The 26,836-nt window shown below is 43.0% G+C and overlaps 1 protein-coding gene across 1 annotated transcript in view; it reads right to left on the bottom strand.

Annotated features, from left to right (window-relative positions):
• p2ry2.1 (purinergic receptor P2Y2, tandem duplicate 1) overlaps window positions 1-23,471 on the bottom strand; it is a 32,412-nt gene extending 8,941 nt beyond the window's left edge. Inside the window, exon 1 of the mRNA XM_072576601.1 lies at window positions 23,403-23,471. The gene's annotated coding sequence lies outside the window, so the exon portion shown is untranslated. The remainder of the gene's footprint in view (window positions 1-23,402) is intronic.
• Between the last annotated feature and the right edge of the window lie 3,365 nt (window positions 23,472-26,836).

The raw sequence follows: 26,836 nt of genomic DNA, 5'->3' as shown, positions 1-26,836 counted from the left end.
AAGGTAACTCTCTCCCTCCCTGGTGTATCAAAGTGTTTGAAGATCAGACTTCAGCACATGAACTCTGATCCAGTGTTCCTTTAGCCACCAACACTTGTTGTGGATATGGTCACTATGAACCAAAATGGGGTCCACCAGCTCCCACATCATACAGGTACAACACATTGCCTGGCCCTACATTTTTATTTTGTTTACATATTTCTTAATTTGTTGTTTAGTTTGTAACCTGTAAATATTTCTTTTATTTATCTTCAATCTAAAAGTAACCTGATAGTCAAATTAGCAATTATTGCCAACCAATGAACTTACAGTTTACCTATGATGTCATTCTTCCTTTTGTACTGCTTTTGTTTTCTGCAATAATCTTTAATTTGGTACCTTAGCAAATGCCTGTTGGAAATCTAAATACAGTACATCCAATGGTTCCCCTTTATCCACAGCACATTACCTCACAAAATAACTCCAATCAATCGATTTAATATGTTTCACAAAACCATATCGACTTTCCTGATTATCTTGAACTTATCCAAATGCCTCACTGTAACTTCTTTAATGATAGCTTCTAACATTTTCCCTCTGACAGATGTTCAGCTAAAACGTTAAGCTGGCCTGTCATTTTCTGCTATTTGTCTCTTTTCTCTTTTGAATAAATGAGTTACATTTGCTATCTTCGATTCTAATGGGATGGTCCCGAATCAAGGGAGTTTTGGAAAATTGAGGCTAATGTATCAATTATCGTATTAACCACTGCTTCTAAGGTCCTAGGATGAAGTTCATCAGGCATATATCAGCCACTTTTCTGGTGGTTATGGTCTTTCTGAGTTCTTCCTTCCCATCTATTTCCTGATTTATCAATGCTTCTAGGATGTTCTTACAGTGAAAACTAATGCAAAATACCTGTTCAATTCATCAGCCATTTCCTCATTTTGCATTATTATTTCTTCAGTCCCACTTTTTATAGGACCAGTATCATTTTGTTATCACTTTCCTTTAAATATTTGTATAAACTCTTAATATCTTTTTTTTATGTTTCTGACTAGCTTTCCCTTGTATCCTGATTTTTTCCTCTTCAATTTTTTTCTCTCTTTTTGCTGTTTTTTCAGTTTTCTAATCAATTTTCTGTCCTGTCACATATCTTTACACAATAATATGCTTTTTATTTTAGTTTGATACTATTTTTAATATTTTTAGTTAACCATGTATAAGGGTAGGGAAGCAGTGGGGGCTCCATTCATTGGAAGTTTTCTTTCTTGCTGAAATGAATTTATTCTCTGTATTTTGAACTAGCCCTTAAATGGCTGTCACTGTATCTCTTCTGACCAATCCTTCAATCTAATTTGCCAATTCGTTTTAGCTAGCTCTGTTTGCATGCCCTTATAATTGCCCTAACTTTAAAAAAAAGTCTCTGACCTATTCCTTTATCCCCCTGCTACATGATTACTGCTACATAATGGCACCAATAAGATTATTATAGAGTCATAAAATCATACAACACAGAAACAGAACCTTCAGTCCAACCAGTCCGTGCCCAACATAATCCCAAACCTTGCTTGCTCCTGGCCCATATCCCTCCAAACATTTCTTATTCATATACTTATCCAAATGTCTTTTAAATGTTGTAATTGTGCCACATCCACCACTTCCTTTGAAGTTCATTCCAACATAAACCACTCTCTGTGTAAAAGATTTGCCTCCATGTCTTTTTAAATCTCTCTCCTCTCATCTTAAAATGTGTCCCCTAGACCTGAAATCCCCCATCCTAGTGAAAAGGCACCTACCATTCACCCTATCCATAACCCTCATGATTTTATAGACTTCTATAAAGTCACCTCTCAAGTTCCTACACTCCAGTGAAAAAAGTTCCAGCCTATCCAGCCTTTCTTTATAACTTGAACCTTCCAAACCTAGCAATATCCTGGTAAATCTCTTCTGAACCCTCCCCAGTTCAATAATATCCTTCTCACATCTAGGCAATCAAAACTAGACTTATTCCTATCTCATTGCATAATTACAGGTGTAGTACAGGTTGCTCTTTGCTCAACTCCAGAACATGTTTTTATAAGAATCTATCCTGCCAATCGTATATGAACTTTACATCTCAGTTACCTTTGCCCATAAAACTTTTCCAGTCTGTATGTACATTAAAATCTCCTATGATTATGATAATCCATTCTGACAAATTCTTATTATTTGATCCTTTATGCTCCACTGTCGCTGACAGACCAGCATGCCATTCCCAAATGTGCTGAGTTCTTGCCATTATCACATCTCATTTCTACCCAACCTACTTCCACATTTTGGTTTCCTGAACATAGATCATCCCTCTCTCTTGTGTTAATGTGGTAATTAACCAACAGGACCACCCATTCATCTTTTCCTAGTTTCTTGTCATTCCTAAATCCCCTTTAAGAATCAGGTCCCACTCCATGTCATTCTGCAGCCATGTCACTGTAATGCTCCCACAGAGTCTTACTTTCGAAAGTCTCATTCTCTTTCCAACATGGCTAGTTGTTAATCTTCTCCTCGCCCACATTTTTGCCCTGTACCTCTTGTCAGCTTTGAGGTGAACATTTTCTTCTGAAGTGTTGCTTTCATTCTGTTACGCTTCCACAAGTACTGCTAACCATATCAGAGATTTGTGTGACAGTAATTTTCTGAAAACAATGAAGTGATTTTCTTCTGAATATTTTTCCCTGAATGGAAAAGTTTCTTCCCATTGTTGTTACCTTGAAATATTTCAGCAATGGTGTCCACCACTGATCACCATTTCATATTAGGCTCTGCGCATTGACCATAGGTGGCTTGTGGTTTTGGATAGTTCACTTTAAAGGTCTATATAAGTATCAGTGCTGGAGGATAACCTACCAGAAAGTCTTAACTAGAGAAGGTACTTGCCTTACATAACAAGATATAGGATTATTGGATGAAAGCAATAGGTACAATTTCATTATAGTAAATAGTTGGTTATAATTATAACTGTTCAAAGCCAGAGATGACACACAGAGATGTCCCCAAAGGGACCTCATATTAGACTGTATGATTCTCCACCTAAAGATTGTCATGGATAGACCTTAATGCAACTTCAACATTAACTCTTTCTGATGCACGACCATATACTACACCAATGCAGCAATATCCCAAAACCAAACATTATTATTTAGGCCCAACCCTCCTCTTGACTCTTGGGTACAAGAGGCTTTTCAGGGTAACAAATCACAAAGGATATAGCAATATTAGGGTTCCAACCAGAAGGAGGAGTGCTGTGAATATCAACAGGAAATCTAATGGTTTAATAACATTTTAATACCAATGGAATTAAACTAGAAATGAAGCGAATTATTGGTGATGATAGGAGGTAAATCCAATGTCTTCAGATTATAATTTCCAAATAAAAAGTGCAACTTGCTGTTTCATTCTGAACTCTTATTTTGTTGCAGCCTATAAAATCACGATAATTTCTCTTGTGTTAGCATGTTATATCTTGGAAGACTTTATTTTGGAACAGTGCATGTAAAAAATGGCAACCAGTTTTTGCCCAGCTTATGCAGTTGACTAAAACAGAAGTATGAAAATAGCTAATTTTATAATTGGACAGTAAATCATGACACCCACCTCCCCTCACTACTGAACAATATTTTAATAGCTTTATCATTTACAGCTCCATTTATAACACTCAGAAAGCTTTAAGATGTGTTTTACACCGTTAAATATGTATCCAGCGACTGACACCAAATAGTTGCTTACTAGATAGCTTATTGATATTAATCAGAGTGACAATTAGTCTTAAGGGAAGTAAATCAGGGCATTTGTTATTTACCATTGTGCTGGATTTATATATTTTATTAGTGACACAATAATATCTAACGTTTTAAGGAGGATATGCTGAAGATATTGTATCTAAAAATGGTCCGAAGAAATACTCCTGCTCCTTTACTTCATTTTAAATTCCAAATTATCAGCCCACGATCAATTCTAGACAATTACTAATATCCTCGTTCCCTGGAGTGCCTTCTTAACCAGGACCTCTGGATAGGGAAAACATGAATACAACGCCAAAAGTCCCCGACCTTTTATTCATATAAAAATAAACAGTTCTCAGTCACAAAGATATGGGCAGGTTCCAAGTAGTGTCAGCAATGCATGACGCAACTTTCCACCATGAGTCATTCATATGTGACTAGTGAAGAGTGCTTTCTCACAATGGCAAAACTATTGTTAAAAATACCTGCCATACATCCTCCACATGTAGGTTAGAATGTTCGGCATTCATTATGTATATTCAAGTCACAAGATAGATTGATTTTGCTATCAGCATGAGAACCAAGGCTTATGGGGAAAAGCAGGGAAATAGAGTTGAGGAATATCAGACCAGTCATGGTGGAGCAGACTCAATGGGCTGAATGGCCTATTTTTGCTCTTCTATCTTAAGGTCTTAGCGATTACAGAGAGTCAACAGCACACCACCATATCCTTGGATCTAAATGATCTATGCCAGTGTTTCGACTCCACATGGACCTTCCCTGATTCTAATTACCAATACTATTACATTCCTTAGCTCCATGCTCCTTCATGGATGAATTAAGTCTTTCTTTATACACATCTATCATTGCTAGCTGAATTACTCCATTTGACACCAAATACCTTTGAGGGAAACAGTTTGTCCTAAATTCTTTATTTGGTGTGAAGGAGGTTTTCATATGTTTATGTCGACTTCTTCTAATCACAGGCACATGTGGAAACATTTTCTGCACAACCACCCTATAAAACACGGTCATAATTTTAAACTAGTATCTACCCTGAGAAAAAGACCACTCAATCTTTCTTGATAGCTTCATCCTTTCAAACTTGTAAATCTTTTCCTGTTTTAAATAAATTCAACATTACCTCATTACATTCATATGCTAGTCCTCTAGAGCCCCAGCAAATGCTATTAGTTATTTTATAGTCTTTGGGGGCAAGAAATAAATCTGTTTAGCAGAGCACTGCCATCCTGAGATTAATAATCATCATCCATTTATCCAGGTGGTTTGCTTTTCAATTGCAACTACTACAAAAGTTAATCATTCATCTGAGAAACAATTCAGGGGAAATTGCATCCAAAATATCGTAACCTTCTTTCAAATGTCTTTTTCCTTTCCCTCACAGCCCATTTTATTTACACATCATTCCTTCTCTGATCACAAGATCAGTATTTTAAGATTACCATCATAATTGGGTATGGTAACATACCAAAACAATAGTTAAAGGAATTATTTATTACCCTACATCTACCGGTAAAAATTTTTCATAAGAGTCAAAAGCCTTTTAATCATATAGAAAACACTTTGGTCTGTGATAGAACTAGCTTGAGCTGAATTTGCATTTTGCGAGTGGGATACAGGACCAGGGACTGTTGTCGGGTTGCAAGCCCATCTCAGGTGAGAAGTATCACTGGCCTAGAATTTTGGCTAGCAGTTAATTGAAATGGTTCTCAACGCTGCAGAGTTAATCAGCGGTGTGTTTGTCTGCACTACCAGTAAGTGGCTGAGAGGAACCTTCAGTTAGCTATTCTTTCAAAAGCAGGCATTTCAGAAAATACAAAAATACAGCCAGGTCACCACAGGAGAGGGTCTGGCGAATCTTTTTATGGGATGGCTTTTAGGTGCACACCCATCAAGGTAAATGGGGAGGAGCTATAGGCTTTCCTGGAGCACTGGCTCCATGGCCTGTTGGGGGGTGCATAACTCCAAGTAGGTGATGTATTCCCATTGTGTCTGAAGTCAATTGGAAAATTGAAAAATTCCACTTGCTACCAGAGTAAGTATTTAAGGTCTACTCTATTCTCAAGTCTTACATCATTTACAAATTGTTAGTAGAGTTAATATATAACTGAACACTTAATTAAAACTCATTAAGGACATGTGATGTGTCCAGGCTGCAACATGTGGGAGCTTCTGGCTTGGACCTGGAGCTCCTGTCAATAGATGGTGCGAAAGAGACGAGGCCTCATCCCAGAGGATCAGCAGGAGAGACCACGGCACCAGACCTTGCCAGCTTGGTCCAAGGCTGCTAGCTGGGTAAATGCCATCTCCACAGTCTGAGCAATGGCTAGCAGAGCCATGAGAAGATCAATGACCTTCCCCGTTGCACCAGGGTAAGTGCCACAATTCTTTCTCTGCCTCTTCACACTGAGCCCATCTCTGCTGCTACACTTTCTTCCTATCAAGGCCCATGCTCTGGCACACTCATTATTGCCTGAAACAATAGGGTGGCACAGTGGCTCAGTGATTAGCACTGCTGCCTCACAGTGCCAGGCACCTGGGTTCAATTCCCACCTCGGGCAACTGTCTGTGTGGAGTTTCCACATTCTCCCTATGTCTGCGTGGGTTTTCTCTGGGTGCTCCGGTTTCCTCCCACAGTCCAAAGACGTGCAGGTTAGGTCAACTGGCCATGCTAAATTGCCCGTAGTGTTAGGTACATTAGTCAGAGGCGAATGGGTCTGGATAGGTTGCTTATGGGAGGGTCAGTGTAGACTTGTTGGGCTGAAGGGCCTCTTTCCACACTGTAGGGAATCTAATCTAATCTAATCTTCCCTCACTCGCTATCACACCCAACAACCCCATAGCCCCATCCCACCCACATACCCTCAATTTCCCATGGTACTATCCCTGAATGGCCCTGCACAGCCTAGTCAGTCACTCAGCCCATTTTGCCCATTTTGCCACCTTTTGCCCAACCAGACCAGACTAACAGCTGTGCCACCCACTTTCATTTCATTTAATTCCTCCTTTTCTCTCATTACAGACAAAAACCGCCCATATCAAGACAGGGTGCTCACTCTCAATGAGGAAAGAATCCTGGTCCTGGAGGCCAAATGTGGGATGGTTTCCATGTACATCACTATGAATCTCTGACTCTGACTCTATAACTGCAATTCTTATAGTAACTCCACTGTCAGTCCCACTCATTGTACACCACTTCTAGCCATTGGATGCAATGACTCCTCTCTCTTCAGATTTGCAGGTACCAAAAGTAACTCCACCACATCTGCAATCTCCCACATTGGGGGTTGCCACATGTCAAAGTCTGGAGCATCAGACTTCAGTACTATTTCAGGAATGTTGTCAGGGCCTATGGACCTTGCAACATCCAGTGCCTCCAGATATTTGTTGATAACATGTGGAGTGAATCAAACTGACTAAATATTGGTGTCTGTGATGCTGGGGCCTATGAATGCAGCTGAGATAGACCATCCACTCGGCACTTCTGGCTGAAGATTGTTAAGAATACATCAGCCATATCCTTGCGCTGATGTGCCGGGCTCTTCCATCGTTAAAGATGGAGATATCTTTGGAGCCTCCTCCTCCAGTAAGTGGTTTAATTGTCCACCGGCATTCATGACCTGATGTGGCAAAACTGCAGGGAAAACAGGAGGACAGCAGCAACACATGCTGCCTCTCTAAACTAATAGCCCTTTGCCTCTGCACTGCACGTATCCTTCTATTCCCCGTTTGTTCATTTATCTGTCAAGATACTTCTTAAACATCACTATTGGACCTGTCTCCACCACTTTCTCTGGCAATGCATTCCAGGTACTTACCATCCTCTCAATAAAAAGCCTGCCTTTCGTATCTCCTTCAAACTTACCCCCTTTTATCTTAAATCTATGCCCCTTAATAATTGACATTTCTACCCTGGGAAAAAGACGTTGATTATCCATTTTATTCATGCCTCTCATAATTTTCTATATATATATATATCTCAGGTTGCCCATCCTTTGATATTTAAATGAAGACAAACCAATCCCTCCCTTCTACGCTCCAAACCATAGAACACCCTGGCAAACTGTTTCTATATCCTCTCCAAAGCCTCCACATTCTTTTGATAGTGTAGTGACCAGAACTCTAAATAATAGAGCTTAGGTCTGGCCAATGGTTGAGGAATTGCTTTGCTCTGTCACTTGCTGCTATTTAGCATGCAGCTAAGACCATAAGGCCATACAATATAACAGCAGAATTACGCCATTTGGCTCTTGAGTCTGCTCCACCATTTGATGGTGGCTGATAGGTTTTCTCCTGCCTTCTCCCCATAACCCTTGATCCTCTTATTAATCAAGAAACTATCTCTGTTTTAAATACATTCAATTACTCAGCCTCCACAGCTTTTTGGGGCATTGAGTTCCACAGATTAACCACTGTCTGGCTAAAGAAATTCCTTCTCAGCTCAATTCTAAAGGGTCATTCCTTCACTCTGAGGCAGTGCCCTTGGGTCCTAGTCTTTCCTACTAATGGAAACTAATCTTCTCCATGGCCACTCTATATAGGCTTCTCAGTATTCTGTAATATCAGGGGTATTCTGTAATATCAGGGATATCCTGTTTAACCAATTTATTCACGTTCTTTGAAGGATCAACAATTGCCTCTAGCCTCGCAATCCACATGGATTTCCAGAAAACATTTGATAAAGTGACATGTCAAAAGCTATTGTGGGACATAAAGTTTAATTGTATTCAGATAACATAGCTGCATGGACAGAAAATTGGCTGGCCAATGGAAAACAGAGAGTATGCAAAAATGGATCTTCTTCAAGTTGGCAGGATGTGATGAGTGGAGTATTGCAAAGGTCTCAACATTTTACAATTAACAAAAATGACTTAGATGAGGGGACAAAATGGATCCTGGCTAAATGTGCAGATAGGTATGTTGTGAAGAAGACATAAGGAGTTTTCAGAATGATATGGATTAGTCATGCAAATAGGTAAGAGAAATCTGGCAGATGGAGAAAAATATGAAAAAATATTAAGTTCTTCACTTTGGCAGGAAGAATGAAAAGCTGAAGTATTAATTAAAAGGCGATCAACAGCGGAATCCTGAGCATAGAGGTTTATGTGGTTTAGTGTGAGTCACGAATGGTTGCTATCTAATTACAGCGCATAATCAAGAAGGATAATGGATGTCATCCTTTATTATGTGGGGAATTGAACATAAATGTAGGAATGCTGTGCTTCAGTTACACAGAACATTGATGTAATCATATTTCAGGTCTCCTTATTTAGGAAAGGTTGTAAGTGAATTGGAGTCAGTTCAAAGAAGGTTGACTAGGCCGTACTTAAGCCTTATGAATTGGGAATAGGAGTAGGCCATTCAGCCTGTTGAGCCTGCTGTGATTCAAGAAGATCATGCAGGAGACTGGAAGAACACAGTAAGCCAGGCAGCATCAGGAGGTGGAGAAGTCAACATTTCAGGTATAATGCTTCTTCAGGACTGGGGGTGGGTGTGTGGGAAGCTGCATACAAAGGGGTTGGGGGGTGAAGTGGGGATAGGTGAACACAGGTAGAGGGTACAACCTGTTGGTCAATGGGAGGAATGAATCCGGTTGGTAGCTGGAAGGAAGGGTTGAGCTGAGGAATGGAAGGGAGGGGGAGGGGCTGGGAAGAGAGTTGGGGGATGGGAAGGGAGATTATTTGAAATTGGAGAACTCCGTGTTGAGTCCCCTGGGCTGTAGACTGCTCAGGCGAATGATGAGGTGTTGTTCCTCCAATTTTAGTTCTGACTTGTTTTGCAATGGAGGAGGCCAAGGATGGTCATGTCGGAAAGGGAGTGGGGAAGGGGAATTAAAATTGGCAGTGACTGAGAAGTCAAGTTGGCCCCTGCGGACCTGGCTGTGATGCTCAGCGAACTGACCACACCGGGAGCACCAGAAACTAGTGAGGCAGGTGAACGTCTGTCTCACCTGGAAGGACTGTTTAGGGCCATGGATGGAGGTGAGGGGGCTAGTGTGTCAGCAGGTTTTGCATCTTTCATGGCTGCAGGGGAAGGGGGTGGTGTGGGGGGAGGGGGTGTTGATGGGGAGAGTGGTGTGAACCAAGGATGGACAAAGGAAATGGTCCTTGCAGAAGGTAGAGAGGCGTGGGGAGAAGAAGAATTTCTTGGTGGTGGGGTCTAGTTGCAGTTGGTGGGAGTATTTAAGGAGACTGGTGTGGTAGTATGTGAGGACAAGGGGGACTCTGTCTTTATTGCATTTGAAGGGAGGGGTTTAGAGGAGTGGAAGGAGGAATGGAAATGGTGCAGTGGAAGGCTGCCTGGATGACGGGGGGAAAGCACTTTGCTCAAAATAGGTGGACATCTGTGATGCTAGGGAGTGGAATATCTCCTCGTCCAAACAGATGTGGTGGAGGTGAAGGAATTGGGAGAGTGGGATGGAGTTCTTGCAGGATTCTGGGTGGGCAGAGGTGTAGTCCACGTAGTTGTGAGAGTCTGTGGGTTTATAGTAAACATCCTTCTGGTGACTGTCGACAGAGATGGAAATGGAGAAGTCTAGAAAGGGGAGGAGGTGTCCGAGATGTACCAGGTGAATTTGAGGGTGGGGTCAAAATTATGGGCAAAGTGGATGAACTGTTCCAGTTCAGCCTGGTTGCAGGATGCTGCACTGATGCAGTCATCGATGTAATGGCAGTAGAGTTGGGGCACAGTGCCTGTGCAGGTACTGAAGAAGGACTGCTCAATGTAGCTGACAAAGAGGCAGGCGTAGCTGGGGCCTCTCTGAGTGCCCATGACCACCCCTGGATTTTAAGGAAGTGAGAGGTGTTAAAGTGAGACAGAGGTTCATCTGCCTCTCCTCTAACCCAGTTTACTGTTTCCGGTGCTCCCCATGTGATCCTCTCTGCATCAGGGAGAACAGGGACCAACCTGACCTCCCAGTCACCGCCCATTTCAATTCTTCCCAACTCCCTTTTCGACATGACCATCCTTGGCTTCCTCCATTGCCACGATGAATCAGACCTAAAATTGGAGGAAGAACACCTCATCTTCCGCCTGGGTAGCCTACAGCCCAGAGGACTCAACACTGAGTTCGCTAATTCCAAATAACCTCACTTTCCATCACCTGACTCCTTTCCCAGCCCCTCCCCCCTCCTTTCCATTCCTCTTATTGACCTTTCCTTCCAGCTACCAACCAGATTCATTCCTCCCATCGACCAACCAGGTCATACCATCTCCCTTGGAGTGCAGGTTCATAGCTCCTTGAAAGTGGAGTCGCAGGTAGATAGGATAGTGAAGAAGGCGTTTGGTATGCTTTCCTTTAGTGGTCAGAGTATTGAGCACAGGAGTTGGGAGGTCATGTTGCGGCTGTACAGGACGTTGGCAAGGTAACTTTTGGAATATTCCACTTTTGGAATTCTGCTCTCCTTCCTATTGGAAGGATGTTGTGAAGCTTGAAATGGTTCAGAAAGGATTTACAAGGATGTTGCCAGGGTTGGAGGATTTGAGCTTCCTGGAGAGGCTGAATAGGCTGGGGCTGTTTTCCCTGGAGCATCGGAGACTGAGGGGTGACCTTATAGAGGTTTATAAAATCATGAGGGGCATGGATAGGATAAATAGATAAAATCATGAGGGGCATGGATAGAATAAATAGAAAAAGTCTTTTCCCTGGGGTGGGGGAGTCCAGAACGAGAGGGCATAGATTTAGGGTGATAGGGGCAACTTTATCTTGCAGAGGGTGATGCATTTATGGAATGAGCTGCCTGAGGAAGTGTTGGAGGCTGGTACAATTACAGCATTTAAAAGGCATCTGGGCGGGTATATGAATATGAAGGGTTCAGAGGGATATGACCAAGAGCTGGCAAATCTTCAAAAAATGGGCGGCACGGTGGCACAGTGGTTAGCACTGCTGCCTAACAGCGCCAGAGAGCCAGTTTCTATTCCCACCTCAGGCAACTGTGTGGAGTTTGCACATTCTCCCCGTGTCTGTGTGGGTTTCCTCCGGATGCTCCGGTTTCCTCCCACAGTCCAAAAATGTGCAGGTTAGGTGAATTGGCTGTGCTAAATTGCCCATAATGTTAGGTGAAGGGATAAATGTAGGAGAATGGGTCTGGGTGTGTTGCGCTTCGGCGGGTCAGTGTGGACTTGTTGGGCCGAAGGGCCTGTTTCCACACTATAACTAATCTAAGCTAAATGGGATTAAATTAGGTTGGGATATCTGGTCGGCATGGGCAAGTTGAACTGAAGGGTCTGCTTCCACATTGAAGGGATTCTTTGATTCTCTCAGAAGGTGGTGCAACTTTGGAACTCTCTGTCTCAGAAGGTGGGGGTGTCATTGAATATTTTGAAGCCGATGTACATAGGTTATTATTAGGCAGTGGATCAAAGGTTAACCGGGTGGATTCACAAGGCAAACAGATGTTCATATTTGAACAGCAGAGCGAGCTCAAGGGGCTGACTGGTTTACTGCTGCTGGTTTCGCAAGTTCCCTGAAATCCTTGTGGAGAGATGTTAGTAGAAGAGGCCCCACATGTACATAGCAGCTGTAATACCCTATCAACATGTCTCAAAGTGTTTCAAATCATTATCAAATAGCTTAGGCTGCCTTACGAAATTTTGGTGGATGCGTCTGCGTGGTTGACCCCACAGGCCATGTGAAAATCCTAAGTTAGACATCCATTACCACATCCTCAATGTCACTGCAACATCCTGGAACTCTCATCCCCGTCACTTTGTCGTATGACCTTCACAACATAATCTACAGCAGCTCAAGAAAAAAAACCCACCACCAACTCTACAAAAGCCCCTGGGACGAGCAATAAAATATCAGCCTTCCAGCCAGTAGGACATGAAGATTTACTTCAGAAGACAGAATTTAATTTTACTTTTAATTTAGTCAACTTCATCTCAGAGTCAAGGGACAGTGATCTCAAAAACTCAAGAGTGACTTCTCTCCATTTCAATTCTTAGGTGGGTGCAGCAATTCCTGGACAGTGCAACCAAAGAAATTTTCTTGCCCAATAATTACCTTTTCCATGACATTCTTTATGCCATAACACTCAAATCACGACACTTTACATAAACACTATGTTGATCTCAGAAACAAGATATGAAAGACCTCAGGAAGTTGCTCCAACATCATTGAGATTCATTCAAATGTCCTTGTTCAATCAGAACCTTTTTCTCCAAAATCCAGTCAAGGCACCAGAGAAAACGGCATGTAATACTAACGGGTAAAGACTTAGCATAACATGTGCCTGTTCATCTTTCCTCAGCCGAATGTCCCCAAAATAATGCACAAAAGGATTAGACTGAGAAATGTCAGGGCTGATTACTTCAGCCCAATAAAATCAGGTTCAAGTCTTACTTAGTGTCCAAGTGCCATTACGCCTTTAAAATGTCAGGAAAGGGCTTACTAATTAAAATTAATGCAACTTGCCACCTACTAATAGTGAAGTTACTAGAGGCAATCATTTACTGCTATGTCAAAGTGAAACATGCAACAAATAAAATTGTTCAAAATAATGCCAGAAATCTAAGGTGCCGCTTAATTATGTTGTTAATTTTCCGACACTCCAAATCAGATTCAGTCTCCTTGATGATTGACAATAAGAATGTACAGATCAGTGATTCTGTGTTTAATTATTTTCATGTCACATCATTAGCTATTAAAGACTAACCATTGTAAGTTCAGACTGTGTTATGGTCTTTTAACTCAAATAACACACTTTGCAGTCAATGACCTGTTTCTGAAGTGTAGCCACAGTCGGAACATATCAAAGTATACATCATACACACTGGTATCATATAAAATGGCAAGGATGGCTATTTTAAGTCTTCATATCTCACTACACAAGACCACAAAAAAACTGTCAACACGTGATCCCATAAGAGAATTGGCTAGATCTGCCAATGTTCTAAGACTTGCAGTTGGACATGACAGAGGGGTGCTCACGTCCTCCACTCCTTCTGTCAGAATGCCACAGATTTGTGCCATTTGCAGATAATTTGCAGAATCAGATTCAGGTCTGCCCCGGATGTCTATTCCAGCATTATATTTTCTTCTTACTAAATCATTAAAATCATGTCACATTTGCTATGTCAGTCAAAGTGTATTTCAATCAATGGGTTTATCAAAACCTATATTTAACATCTCCATTACTTTCCCTGTGGAAGATCGTCATCCGCTGAGCATAACTTTCACCTTGTGTCAGGGCTTCCTCGCGTTCAAAGAGTCACACATGGGGATTTGGGTACAAGGCCCTTCAGGTCAAGACCATGAGTGTGGAAAGATCAAGAAATAACTGTAGGCACTGGACAGAGGGTCATAGAATCTTACACCACGGAAACAGACCTTCAGTCCAACCAGTCCATGCTGAACATAATCTCAAACTAATCCCACCTGTCTGGTCTTGGTCTGTACCGGAGGAGCAGGAGAAGCGATGTTTTGGGCATAGGCGCTTCATCAAGAAGGGCTTCCTGATGAGGGGTTTATGCCCAAAACATCGATTCTCCTGCTCCTCAGATGCGCCTGACCTGCGGCTCTGATCTCCAGCAACTGCAGCACTCACTTTCTCCTGGTCTGTATCCTCCAAACATTTCCTATTCATGTATCTGTCCAAATGTCTTTTAAATGTTGGAACTGTGCCTGCGTCCACCACTTCCCCAGGAAGTTCATTCCACACATGAACCATCCTCTGTGTAAAAAATTTGCATCTTATGTCTTTTTTGATCTTTTCTCCTCTAACCTTAAAAATGTGTCCCCTCGTCTTGAAATTCCCCATTCAAGGGAAAATACAACTACCATTAATTCTATCTGTACCTTTCATTATTTCATAAACTTCTATATGGTTGCCTCTCAACCTCCTACACTCCATGAAAACTGTCCCAACCCGTCCAGTCTTTCTTTATAACTCAAACCTTCCATACCCAGCAACATCCTGGTAAATCTCTTCTGAACCCTCTCCAGCTTTGTATAACTGGGTGACCAGAACTGGACACTGTATTCCAGAAGAGGCCTCACCATTGTCCCGTACAACCCCAGCATGACTTCCTGCCTCCTGTACTCAAAGGACTGAGCAATGAAAGCAAATGTGCCAAACCCCTTTTTAACCACCCTGTTTGTATGTGACACAAACAAAAGAGGACCCAGAACCGATTCCTGTGGAACACCACTGGTCACAGGCTTCCAGTCCAAAAAAAAATAACCCCGCCCCATTACTCTGTCTCCTACTGCTAAGCCAATTATATATCAAATTGGTAAGCTCACCCTGGAATCCCATGTGACCCAACTTTACTCATTAGTCCACCATGTGGAACCTTGTCAAATGTTTTACTAAAATCCAAATAAACAATTACTACTGCTCTGCCATCATCATATTTTTTCCTAACTGCCTTAAAAAAACTGAATCAAGTTGGTGAAACATGATTTTCCTTGCACAAAACCATGCTGAATATCCCTAAAATGTTTAGGGCCTAACAACATTCCAACAATAGCACTGAAAGCTTGTGCTCCAGAACTTGCCACACCTGTAGACAAGCTGTTCTAGTAAAGCTATAATACTGGTATCTACCCAACAATGTGGAATATTGCCCAGGTACGTCCTGTATACAAAAATAGGACAAGATCACCTTATCAGTCCTCTCAATCATCTGTAAAGTGATAAAAGAGGTCATCATCAGTGCCATGAAACGGTTTTCAAATAGCAGTAATTTGCTCAATTACACTCAGTTTGGGTTCCACCAGGGCCACTCAGCTCCTGATTTCATTACGGCCTTGGTTCAAATATAGACAAGAGAACTGAACAAGAGAGGAAACAAGAGTGACAATCCTTGACAAAAGACAGTGTTTGACTCAGAATGGCATCAAGGATCCAGAAAAATTGGAGTCAATGTGAAAAACTTTCCATTTAGATCATACCTGACACAAAGGAAGGGGGTTGTGGTTGTTGGAGGTCAGTCATCTCAGCTCCAGGATATCTCTGCAGGTGTTCCTCAGGTTCATGTCCTTGTTCCAATCATCTTCAGCTGCTCAATTGATGCTTCATCCATCAAAAGATCAGAAGAAGGAATACTTGCTGATGATTGCACTGTGTTTAGTACAATTCACAACACGATACTGAAGCAGTCTGTGTCAAAATGTAACACGGCCCAAAAAAACATTCAGGGTGAGCTGAGAATGGCAAGCAACATTCCTGCTACCAGGCACTGGACATCTTTAACAAGAGAGAATCTAACCATTTCCCTTTAACATTCCATAGCATTCCTGTTGCTGAATTCCCCCCTTGATGACATCCTGAGGCTTGCCATTGACCAGGAAACTGAACTGCATCAGTCATAAAAACAATGGAGTTTGTGGGCAAGTTGGAGGCTGGGAATTCTGAGGAAAAGCTCTCTATTCCTGACTCCCCAAAGTCTGTCCACCAACTCCAAAGGACAAACCAGGAACATGTGCAAACACTCTCCACTTGCCTGGGTGATGCAGTTCCAATAACACTCAAGAAGTTCAACATGAGTCAAGATTAAGAAACCTACATTGTAGGAAAGTTTAAACATTTGACTGCATTAGTGACTTCCTTTGTGACGTCCTTTGTGTATCTGCCAGTAGTGTATTCACGAGCCACAATTTTGGCTATCCTCTTTTGTGCTTCCCTTGCAATGATACCTCCAGCTCTTTGATGTAAAAAGTACAAGTCTCTATGATACCATTAGAAGCAATAAGACAGTGTTTCAGTCACTGCCACAACTTTGTGTTCTGTGCCAGCCCTTTAAAGGCCACTGTGTCTGCTGGAGACCTCTAGAGCAGATGCCTCAATGTCTGTGCTCTGTTTAAAATAATGGGCTGACCTTTTGTCACAATATTTTTATGCCAAGCTACCAAGTTACAGGCACAATGGTGGATTATAGATTTCAAAAGGGTGTCTTAAATATCAGCAGAGTTATTGGACTGAATCTTCCTAACCCCTGAGCAATGTTGAATAGATCATATGAGATGGTGAGGGAGGAGCACAAAGTCTCATTTTCTAACTAAGTGTTGAACAGCAAGGTAGGATTCTTCCTCGTGGATAGTGAGAGGCATATTTGCATGTATTAGCATGTATTAACATCTCATTATTATCTAATCTCACTTTGTTAAAAATATATAGTTTTCCATTTTCCAACCAGCTGAGTAAAAGCTAGATGGTGACAATTCCCAACGCAAAAGTCAAAGCTGCTACCAGGCAACTCCAGCTCACTGCCTGCTCATCTGACCCTCCATTGTGGAAACTAGGCACCAACATCTCAGGGCACAATTCACGGCTAGAGAGCGCACATATCCACCATCCGCCGACTTTGACATCATACACACGCCAACCTCACACCAACATCATGGTACATCTCCAATCCAATGGTTGTGCACTTCAACGTTGCATTTTGGAGTGCACCAGCATCCTTCACCGGAATGCAGCTGCCAGGACACTTTGCATCCAGGGACAGGCATCCACCTTATAGATTCAACCAGGGGACATCTCAGAGATCCTCACTTGCTCTCAGCACCCACTCACTTTGTGCTGACTTCAATGCTCACAGCATCCCTGGCTTGCCTAGGCCATGCTTTTTATGCACTTCGACCCCTCAGCTGGATTTTGCCTTGCCTATTAGAATGATGCAGAGTCAGGCAACTTGTTATGGCTGCCAGCACTGATCAGTCAGGGGTTGGGGATGTCGCTATATAGCACTGTGCTACTTCAATCTCAGTCCTATGCCACGTGTCAGCTGCATATAATCGAAATGTACTCCATGTGTCTCAAAGAGAAAACGGAATAGTCTTCAATCAGGTGAAGGGAGTCATCCTTCAGTCATGGGGCCTTTGCACAAGTCTTTGGTCAAGGGCAGTCTCCAATATCAGTTCAGGGGCTTGGGCATGCACCATTTGCCTCATGCGGTGGCCAGGGTCAGTGCATACATACCCCTACAGTCTGGGGATTGGGCCATGGTCAGCCCTGCGCGTGTCACACAAACAGTCATGGGGTAATGCACGAGAAATCCACCGGGAGCTGCATGGAGATCAGTCGAAGGTTTGGTCATTCATTGTTTGGGGCTGTCCATCCAAGTGGGTCAAGGTGATATGCCAAGGACAGTCCTGGGGTTGGGGAAGGGCATCCACCAAAAGATTGGGGTTGAGGTGGGGGTGTTTTCATGGGCCACTGCTGCAGTGAGTTAACCAGAACACAATTGTAGGAATTGGAGACTGCAGGTTGGGATTGTAAAAGTGGGCAACTCAATCTATTAGGGAAAAGAGGTGTCAGAGAATTGACATTAATGGGGAAATGCAAAAGGAAGAGTCATCGACTACAGTGGACTATTACGTCTGACATGTTAACTCAGTATGTATGAGGCTGTAAAGTGGGAAGTTGAAGATTTAGACATACAGCTTGGGTGCGAACGTGGCAAGGTTCAAAGCTGATGGGTTTGATGGGGAGGCCTACCAAGAAAGGAAATGTATATTTGGGTGATTGCCAATTATAAGAGCTGACCCTGAGACTCACTGCATGAGGAGTGACAAGTAAGTAAATATGGAATGTACAACTGAGATGAAAATGGCAGCCACCACACCTGGAGTGGGCCTTTGGGGGTAAATGTTTCATTTTGTGAGGCTAGGGGCTTCATGCAGATATCCATACAGTTCATATTCCTGCAAGCACTCGCTGCTATGGAAACCTTTGGCGTTAGCCTACTGTGTGTACGACAAATCCTGGCCTCGAGCACTCTTGACCACATCAGGAATCAATGCACAAGCAATGTTTTGCAAACATTCACCCTACAGACCAAAGTTACAGGCATCTTCCAAGTTTCCCTATCATATACATGGTGCAAGAGCTATTCACTTTAGAATATAAAGCCTTGTGTAGCACTAAGGATGGCTTGGGTCTGTATCTTCAGTATTGTTCTTGCAGCTTCACAGACATTCAGTCATACAGCTGACAGTGAAAGGGGAATGTTTATTAATAACTATGATCACGTATTTACAATGAAACATCATCTGTGTCAGCTCTGTGCCCTCAAAAGGCCTTCTTCTCTCCTTTCCTCCCATTACATCTCGGTGCCAATTCTAGAGTGTGCAGCTGGGCTGGAGGGAGCCCAACCTTCAGTGGAGCTCATTGGCCTTGTTGGTTTGGTTGGGCAATCCCAGGAGCATTCCTGTCTAGATGACTCAGAACATGCCAAGTTGTCCCCTATCCAGAGCCAGCTTGAACTCTGACTGGCTGAGGCTGGCATGCGGTTCTGGTTAACCCTCTGCAGCAGTGGCCCATGAAAACATTCCCACCTCAAACCCAATCTTTTGGTGGATGCCCCTCCCCCACCCCAGGAACTGTCCTTGGCATATCACCTTGACCCACTTGGATGGGGAGAGCTGTGTATTGTTGCTTCTCCACGAGCAGCCTACTGGCACTGCCCTGTCGCTTTGTGAGCAAGGTGCAGTTGGTATGAGATCAAGGTCTCTTATCTTGCCATTGGTGCTGAGCATCTGACGTGGCACTCCATGGGTGCTGCCAACCTGTCCATGGACGCAGCCAGATGTCTGCATGCCACAGCATTGGTGTAATTCGGCAATCTTTGTGGTGTGTCAGTTCACCCACTTCCTTGGTTAATCAGACCACTGCTCCTCTGACTTCTTGTGCATTGGAATTAAGTTAATTGCAGGCACTCTGGGATCCTCTGCATCCTGGAATGAGCAGCTGCCTGCTGTCCAGCAGTACTCTGCGTTTCTCCCTCGACCAGGTGGGGAGGTGTGGTACTCCTGACTCTAATCCAGCTGACGTACCCAGAAGGGTATCAGTATTTGAGCTGGTGAAGCGTTTAGGAGGCAGCCTTGCTAGGTCATCCTCATCTGTGCTATCTTCCTCAGGAGGTGAAGATCTAGATCTTTGCGAAAACAACCTCTCAGTCACCAAGAATGTGCTGATTCTACTGGTATCTGCCCGAGACAAAAGAGAGAAAATGTTGCAAACAAGATCTAGTAGTTCAGCATGTTAACAATATTCACAAAGGAGGGAATGGAAAAGTAGCACAGCAAAGGACAATGCTTCTTACTTGGGGCCAGGACATGGTGGTTTTGGCATCTACACAGGAGCACTCTTGGTCTTTGCCTGCCCCATATGGCACAGCTGTCAGTGGGGCCAAGAAAGTGAGGTGTCCCAAGTGAGTGAGTAGGCAGTTTGAGGCCTTGCAAGGATTAGTAGGCTGGAGGTTGGTGGGGGGTAAATGAAGGAAGATGTTGCATGCAATAGTAGGAGTAGTAGATCATGAGACTTGGTGAGAAGTGGCTGCTGTCGAAGTGCAGTGAGTGTAAGGTAGCAGAGAGAAAAGTGTGGAACTTACCCTGGTGGAACAAGAAGGTCTATACTCTGGGTGTTTTGATGGACCGCACTGACCCGAATGGCAGCTTCGGATCTCTTCTGTCAGTCCTGGGGGAAGAGAACAACTCTCCTCTGCACCGCTCCATCCACCAGATCTCCAGGTCTCTGTCCACACAGCATAGCATCAATTTCCCCAAATCTGTCAATTCAACATCAAGTTGATTGAATCATAGATGGCAGTTCAAGACTGCCAGCATTTGACCAGGTCCACAATGACCTTTTAAAAATTCCAGGACGTCCCAACAGAAGTCAGAACATTCGCCAACTGTAAATGTGACAGCAAGTGAGGGTGGTGCAAAGGCAATGAGTTGAGTTTGGCAAATTAGCACAAGAAAAATTGATAAGCAGAGAGAAATCCTTCACTGAAATTCACCAAAAAATAACATTTAGCCATTTCCAGTGAAGTTCAGCCCATTGCTTTCCCATTGATGGACAATGTGGTTTGCTGAGACAGGATTTAATGTAAGTGAATAGAAATCAGTGGAAATGTGCCAAGCTGCTCAAATAGTGAAGTGCTGGAACACTCACACCTGCTATTATGTCACCAAGCAGAATTGGACCCAGGCACAACTCTCTGGCAAAGACCCAGAGAAACTGCCTGCACAATATCAACAGAGAGGCAGCCTTGCAGTGCATTACACATGGGCAGCTACACTTTCGTTAGGATTCCACTATCAGGTTGTCACTTGTATTCCTGTTCCTCCCACCAGGTTCCTCCAATCAATTTTGCGTTTGCTGAGTTAGCAGACAATTGGTTGAGATGGAGTTTCATCTCCTTTCCCACTGGCAACAAGAACAACATGAGACAATCGCACCAAGCTCACTGCAGTGTTGAATTTCATTGTGTATAGGACTTCAATGTTGTTTTATAATGGCCTTCCAGGAAGCAGCTTCCTGAACTGAACAGGTACCACTGCTTAGTCCTTTTTATCTGTGCACTGTTAAATGCTCAGGACTCCCTTTTCATTATACAATCCACATTCTCCAGGCTGTGTGAACTACAATGATACTACTGATCATCAGTGAGAGTCATAGAAGATGTTGTGATATGCTTGCTTGTTTTTGGCCACTGTCATTATTGACAAGGCCTACAATAAGAAAATACTGATTCCAGGAGAAAACTTTAATGAAGACATGCATTGTTCATATTGTGTTTGTGATTGTGTATGTCAACACAGACAAGATATTAGTACAGCAGAATGCTGCACTCTCTGATCTTGCTGAGGTTTGAATTTCTCGATAGTCAATACACGATATAGGGACAAAGGTAGATTCCTAAAAAAGAATCAAGGGCTTTGAGATTTCTGATCTTCTGTTCAGGTGTTTTTCATTCTTGAAGTTGTGGTATCACAGTAAGGCCTGAGTTTATTGCCCATCCCTATGCCCTAGAAACTATTGCAGTCCATGCAGTGGGGGTCTTTCCCTCACAGCACTGTGGTCTGCCTTCTCCACAGCAGTCCAAGAAGATAGCTCATCCCCCTCTCCCAAGGACAATTAGGAAATCACAAAATTTAGAACATGGAGGTACTAATCATCTTTCAACTGTTTAATTCACAACACTTTGGATGTGTCTCTTAGTCATTTACACCAAGTAACCATTTACAATCACTAGAGTCAATTCATGTTCTCATGTGATTGTTTTCTGGAACCCAAGTCCCTTGGCACAGCAGTCACGCTTAAAACAGCAATATACAGTCAGTATTTTTACACCAGGCAGAACTCACTATAACTGATTGAAAATAGCAGTGAGGACACAGAACAAAATCAGATTTCCAGCATCCATAATTTGTTGTTTATTTTAGTGTTGAGGGAGATAGATGAAGGTCTGGGAATAATGGCTGAGATGTCATTGTAGATAGATTTTTTTGATTTAATATATTGGGTAAAACCCAAGAACCATGTCTATAAATTACACAAACACAGAACTCAGGTATCAACTGCTTGTGTTCTAGTACCAGCAGCTTTCTATTAATATTGTTATTGATCTTTGGAATAGTTTACCAGCTCATGCAGCAAGTATGAATTTATTGTAAATACTGAGTTGGACTGGTTTATGGCTGTGCAGGATTGTTGTGTCACCATAGTCATACCAGACCATAGGGCTGTTCTCTCATTAGAGAGAGATGACTGGTGGTGATTTAAACTGAGGGCCACCATACTTAGGCAAGAGAAGACGTTAAGAAGGAGAGTCCTTCATGGTAACCTTAGCCAGTGATAGGAATTGAACCCACACTATTGGCATCATGCTCATTCATAAGTCAATCATCCAGCAAGACACACCTGAATTCCCACCAGGCATGTCTGAACAAGTTGGTTGAAATCAGTAACACTTAGTACCAATATAAAGGAAGACACCAACTTAGAAGCAACAGATAATGAACAGATAACAAGGGCACTACAATCCCAGCAGCAGTGCAGAATCTGTGTTTCTGTTCAATCTGAATTCATTTTGTAATAATGCCTCTCCACAACGCTTTCAGGTCGAGCACAGTCTGGACAAGTTATCAGAGACAATGCAATTTACAGAAAGTGCATTACAGGCTTTCTGGATTTTTAAAGACTTTCCACCAGGTTAAAACAGGCAAGAGATCTCAGCAAAGTAATACGTGAAACTTCTGTGTGGACTGCTGCGAGCAGTGAGTTTCTGTAAAAATCCATTCGCTCAGACCATTCTCTCAGCTCTTCCAGTTCAGTAATCTAATCAATCCAGTAATTTTCCTACTGCTCGGTTTTCAAGAAGACCCCTGGACATTTCACTTCTTTGACTGGGTCATTGATTGGAATATTTCTGAGAGTTTACATCAATTATAAATGCTGCAAAGGCCAACTAACCTGGAAGCTTTTTCTTATTTTCGATGTGTTTACTGTGACTGTATCTGCACAGAGAACCTCTCCCTCCCCCTTCTCTTACACGCTCTGGATATTGGCGACCAATATACCTGTCTGATATTAAATCCAACCCATTATCTAGCCAGGATAGATTTTACCGTGTGTCTCAATGTCATCTCTCCCTCACAAAACAAAAGACCTTTCTTTGCAGCTACTAAATAACCTGTCCACAATTTATTTCTCTCTTTTTCTTGTGGCTAATTCAGAGACTTGTCACGCAAGTTTTCCGTGCATTGCAAAGAATCAAACTTTTGAACGCCAGTTGGATGCAGTATTTCTCAAAGTGTTCACATTTCACTCAGCTTTTATGTAATTAGTATTGGAAAAGTACAACGATGAGAAATATGACTCCAAAACATTTTGCTGCAATACTTACTCGGATGGGGTCTAATAGACTCGCGGCTGTTCGTCCACCTGTGGGACCGTGACTTGGTTTAGGGTTTTCAGCTGAATGATCATTTTCCCCAAGTGTGTCTGAAACTGTGCTTTGTCAGCTCGGAGGGTTCCAGGACCTGGACAACCGTAATCCCGCACTGGCTCTGACACTAATATCTCAATGTGTAACGGTATGACTGTGGGAGGGACTCCAGCTGCCCGTCACATCAAACTTGGACCTTCAGCTTGTTTTCTGCCCCTGTCCACTGAGTGTCAGACCGCAGGGACAGAGAGGCCGCTGATGTGTCGAGGTGGATTTGTCTACCGCTCCCTGTTAATGGTGAACAAGTGGCGGACACAAAGCTGTTGGAATGGGTTTTAATCGGACAAAGGAAGACATTGAGGAGATTTCAGCGATTCTGTATACCTGTTGCTATCGTTTTCTTTCTCTCTCTCTCTCTCTTTGCATCTCAGAAGAAATAAATTCTGATGCCCATATCTTTTTTCTCTCTCTAGTAATCATCAAAATAGTTGGGCAAACAGTTTGCAATACAACTCTCAGGAGAGCTGCAGAAGCCAGAACCTTTCAGGCACTACTGAGTTTTGAGCAGATTTGTAGCTCAGGTTGAGGTTCTGGATGTGGGTTTGCTCGCTGAGCTGGAAGGTTCATTTTCAGACGTTTCGTCACCATACGCGGTAACATCTTCAGTGAGCCTCCGGACAAAGCTGCCTTTCAGGCACTGTTTCCATTTGGCTGCATTGGAGTCCTGTATTATCTGCCTTTTCCACACTTTCACCCCAACTCAACATGAATGCTTCCATTTAGAAGTGGCATCTCCCTGCAGCTCTCTGATCCATCCATACACCCAGCAAGAAGGTTTGCATTGTCATATTTTCCATAAAGTGGATACTAAATATTTTCTCCCGAGTTAGTGCTCAGAGACTAATGATAAATTCAGAGAGTTTTTTGGCCAGCATTAGTCACCTATGCCCATTTGCCCTTGAACCTAAAAGCCTCAGCCTTTTCAGAGGGCAGTTGCTGTAGCTGTGAAGCCACATGGAGGCCAGACCAGCTGTGGATGGCAGATTTCTATCCCTATGGTGTGACATCAGCCCTCTGGGGTAGAAAATTCCAAATATTCACCCTCCCTCTCATCTCAGTCATAAATGACCAACACCATACACTGAGACTGTGTCCCTTTGGTTTTAGATTCACCACCCAGGGAGAACACGGTAGCACAGTGGTTAGCACTGCTGCCTCACAGTGCCAGAGACCCAGGTTCAATTCCCGCCTCAGGCAACTGACTGTGTGGAGTTTGCACGTTCTCCCCGTGTCTGCGTGGGTTTCCTCCAGGTGCTCTGGTTTCCTCCCACAGTCCAAAGATGTGCAGGTCAGGTGAATTGGCTATGCTAAATTGCCTGTAGTGTTAGGTAAGGGGTAGATGTAGGGGTATGGGTGGGTTGCGCTTCGGCAGGGCAGTGTGGACTTGTTGGGCCAAAGGGCCTGTTTCCACACTGTAAGTAATCTAATCTAATCTAAAGTAATCTAATCTAAAAAAAAACACGGTCTCCACATCAATCTTGTCACACCCTGTAAGAAGTTTCAATGCGATCACTTCTCATTCTTTAACACGCTAGAGGATGCCAGTCCAGATTCCTCAATCTTTCATGGTATAATCACATCATCCCAGGGATATATCCTTGAAGGATCCATTTCCTTATCTTTCAATTCCCTTAGTACCCTAAGCTTTATCTGTTCTGTTCAATGACTCAACATCCATTGTCTAAAGTAAATAAATAAATTTAGTCAGTCCACCCAGTTTTTAAAAACTTATCTGAGTAACTGAAAATCTTAAATCATTCAAGCAGATTTCTTCTGAAACTTTTCCAGAGTTACTATAACATCCACTATATGTGGAGAACAAAGCTGGATTCCATGCACCAACAGGGGAGAAACAGCATATGATCAGCAGCTGGTTGAAGAGGTTGTGGTGGAAAACTGACATGAGATATTTGGACTGCACACATGCATGAGGTTTGCTGCTATCACATCTGGCAACTGCACTAATGTAAATGTTATGTCTGCATTTTCTACCAGCCCTCTGCAAACAGCCATTGTCAAGTGACCTTCATCGATGACAGATATGTGCAACAAACTATTACACTTCATCTTAGGCTTTTTGTGGGGACAAAGCATGTAAGGATGAAAGTATATGAACATTTCAAAATAAAGATTAAACATGTGAAGGACACAGTTTTGTCTTATAACACCGGACAACCTCCTTCCAATTCTCTACTGGAGATCCCCATGAAACTGAACTTCCAAAGTATCATGTCAATATTGGCACTCTAAAAATATTTGTCCATGGATGTGATCATTTCTGGCAATCATTTCCCTTCCTTGACTACTTTGAGAAGATAGTAGTAAGCTGCCTTCATGAACACTGCAGTCTACGTGATGCAAGTACACTGGCAGTACTCTTAGAGAGTGATTTTGAGGATCTAATGACAGTGCAGGAACGGTAATAGCCCTCCAGGCTTGTAACTTGGCAGAGAATCTGCAGGTGGTGACAGCTGGGCTGAGGAGTGGCAGATGGAGTTCAACCCTGCCAAGTGTGAAGTTGTCCATTTTGGAAGAACAAATAAGAATGCGGAATACAGGGTTAATGGTAGGGTTCTTGGTCAGGTGGAGGAACAGAGGGATCTTGGGGTCTATGTACATAGATCTTTGAAGGTTGCCACTCAGGTGGATAGAGTTTGTAAGAAGGCCTATGGAGTATTATCGTTCATTAGCAGAGGGATTGAATTCAAGAGTCGTGAGGTGATGTTGCAGCTGTACAGGACTTTGGTTAGGCCACATTTGGAGTACTGTGTGCAGTTCTGGTCGCCTCACTTTAGGAAAGATGTGGAAGCTTTGGAGAGGGTGCAGAGAAGATTTACCAGGATGTTGCCTGGAATGGAGAGTAGGTCATACGAGGATAGGTTGAGAGTTCTCGGCCTTTTCTCGTTGGAACGGCGAAGGATGAGGGGTGACTTGATAGAGGTTTATAAGATGATCAGAGGAATAGATAGAGTAGACAGTCAGAAACTTTTTCCACGGGTACAACAGAGTGTTACAAGGGGACATAAATTTAAGGTGAAGGGTGGAAGGTATAGGGGAGATGTCAGGGGTGGGTTCTTCACCCAGAGAGTGGTGGGGGCATGGAATGCGCTGCCCGTGGGAGTGGTAGAGTCAGATTCATTGGCGACCTTTAAGCGGCATTTGGATAGGTACATGGATGGGTGCTTAATCTAGGATAGAAGTTCGGCACAACATCGTGGGCCGAAGGGCCTGTTCTGTGCTGTATTGTTCTATGTTCTATGTTCTATCTATGTTCTGTGTATCTGTTGCCCTTGACCCTTCTAGGTGGTGAAGACTGTGTGTTTGGAAGATGC

Source organism: Chiloscyllium punctatum, chromosome 9, assembly GCF_047496795.1.
Source record: "Chiloscyllium punctatum isolate Juve2018m chromosome 9, sChiPun1.3, whole genome shotgun sequence".
In the NCBI taxonomy this organism is placed as follows: Eukaryota; Metazoa; Chordata; class Chondrichthyes; order Orectolobiformes; family Hemiscylliidae; genus Chiloscyllium; species Chiloscyllium punctatum.
The sequence above is the reverse complement of the archived record's forward strand: the minus strand, read 5'-3'. Positions and strand labels throughout refer to the sequence as shown.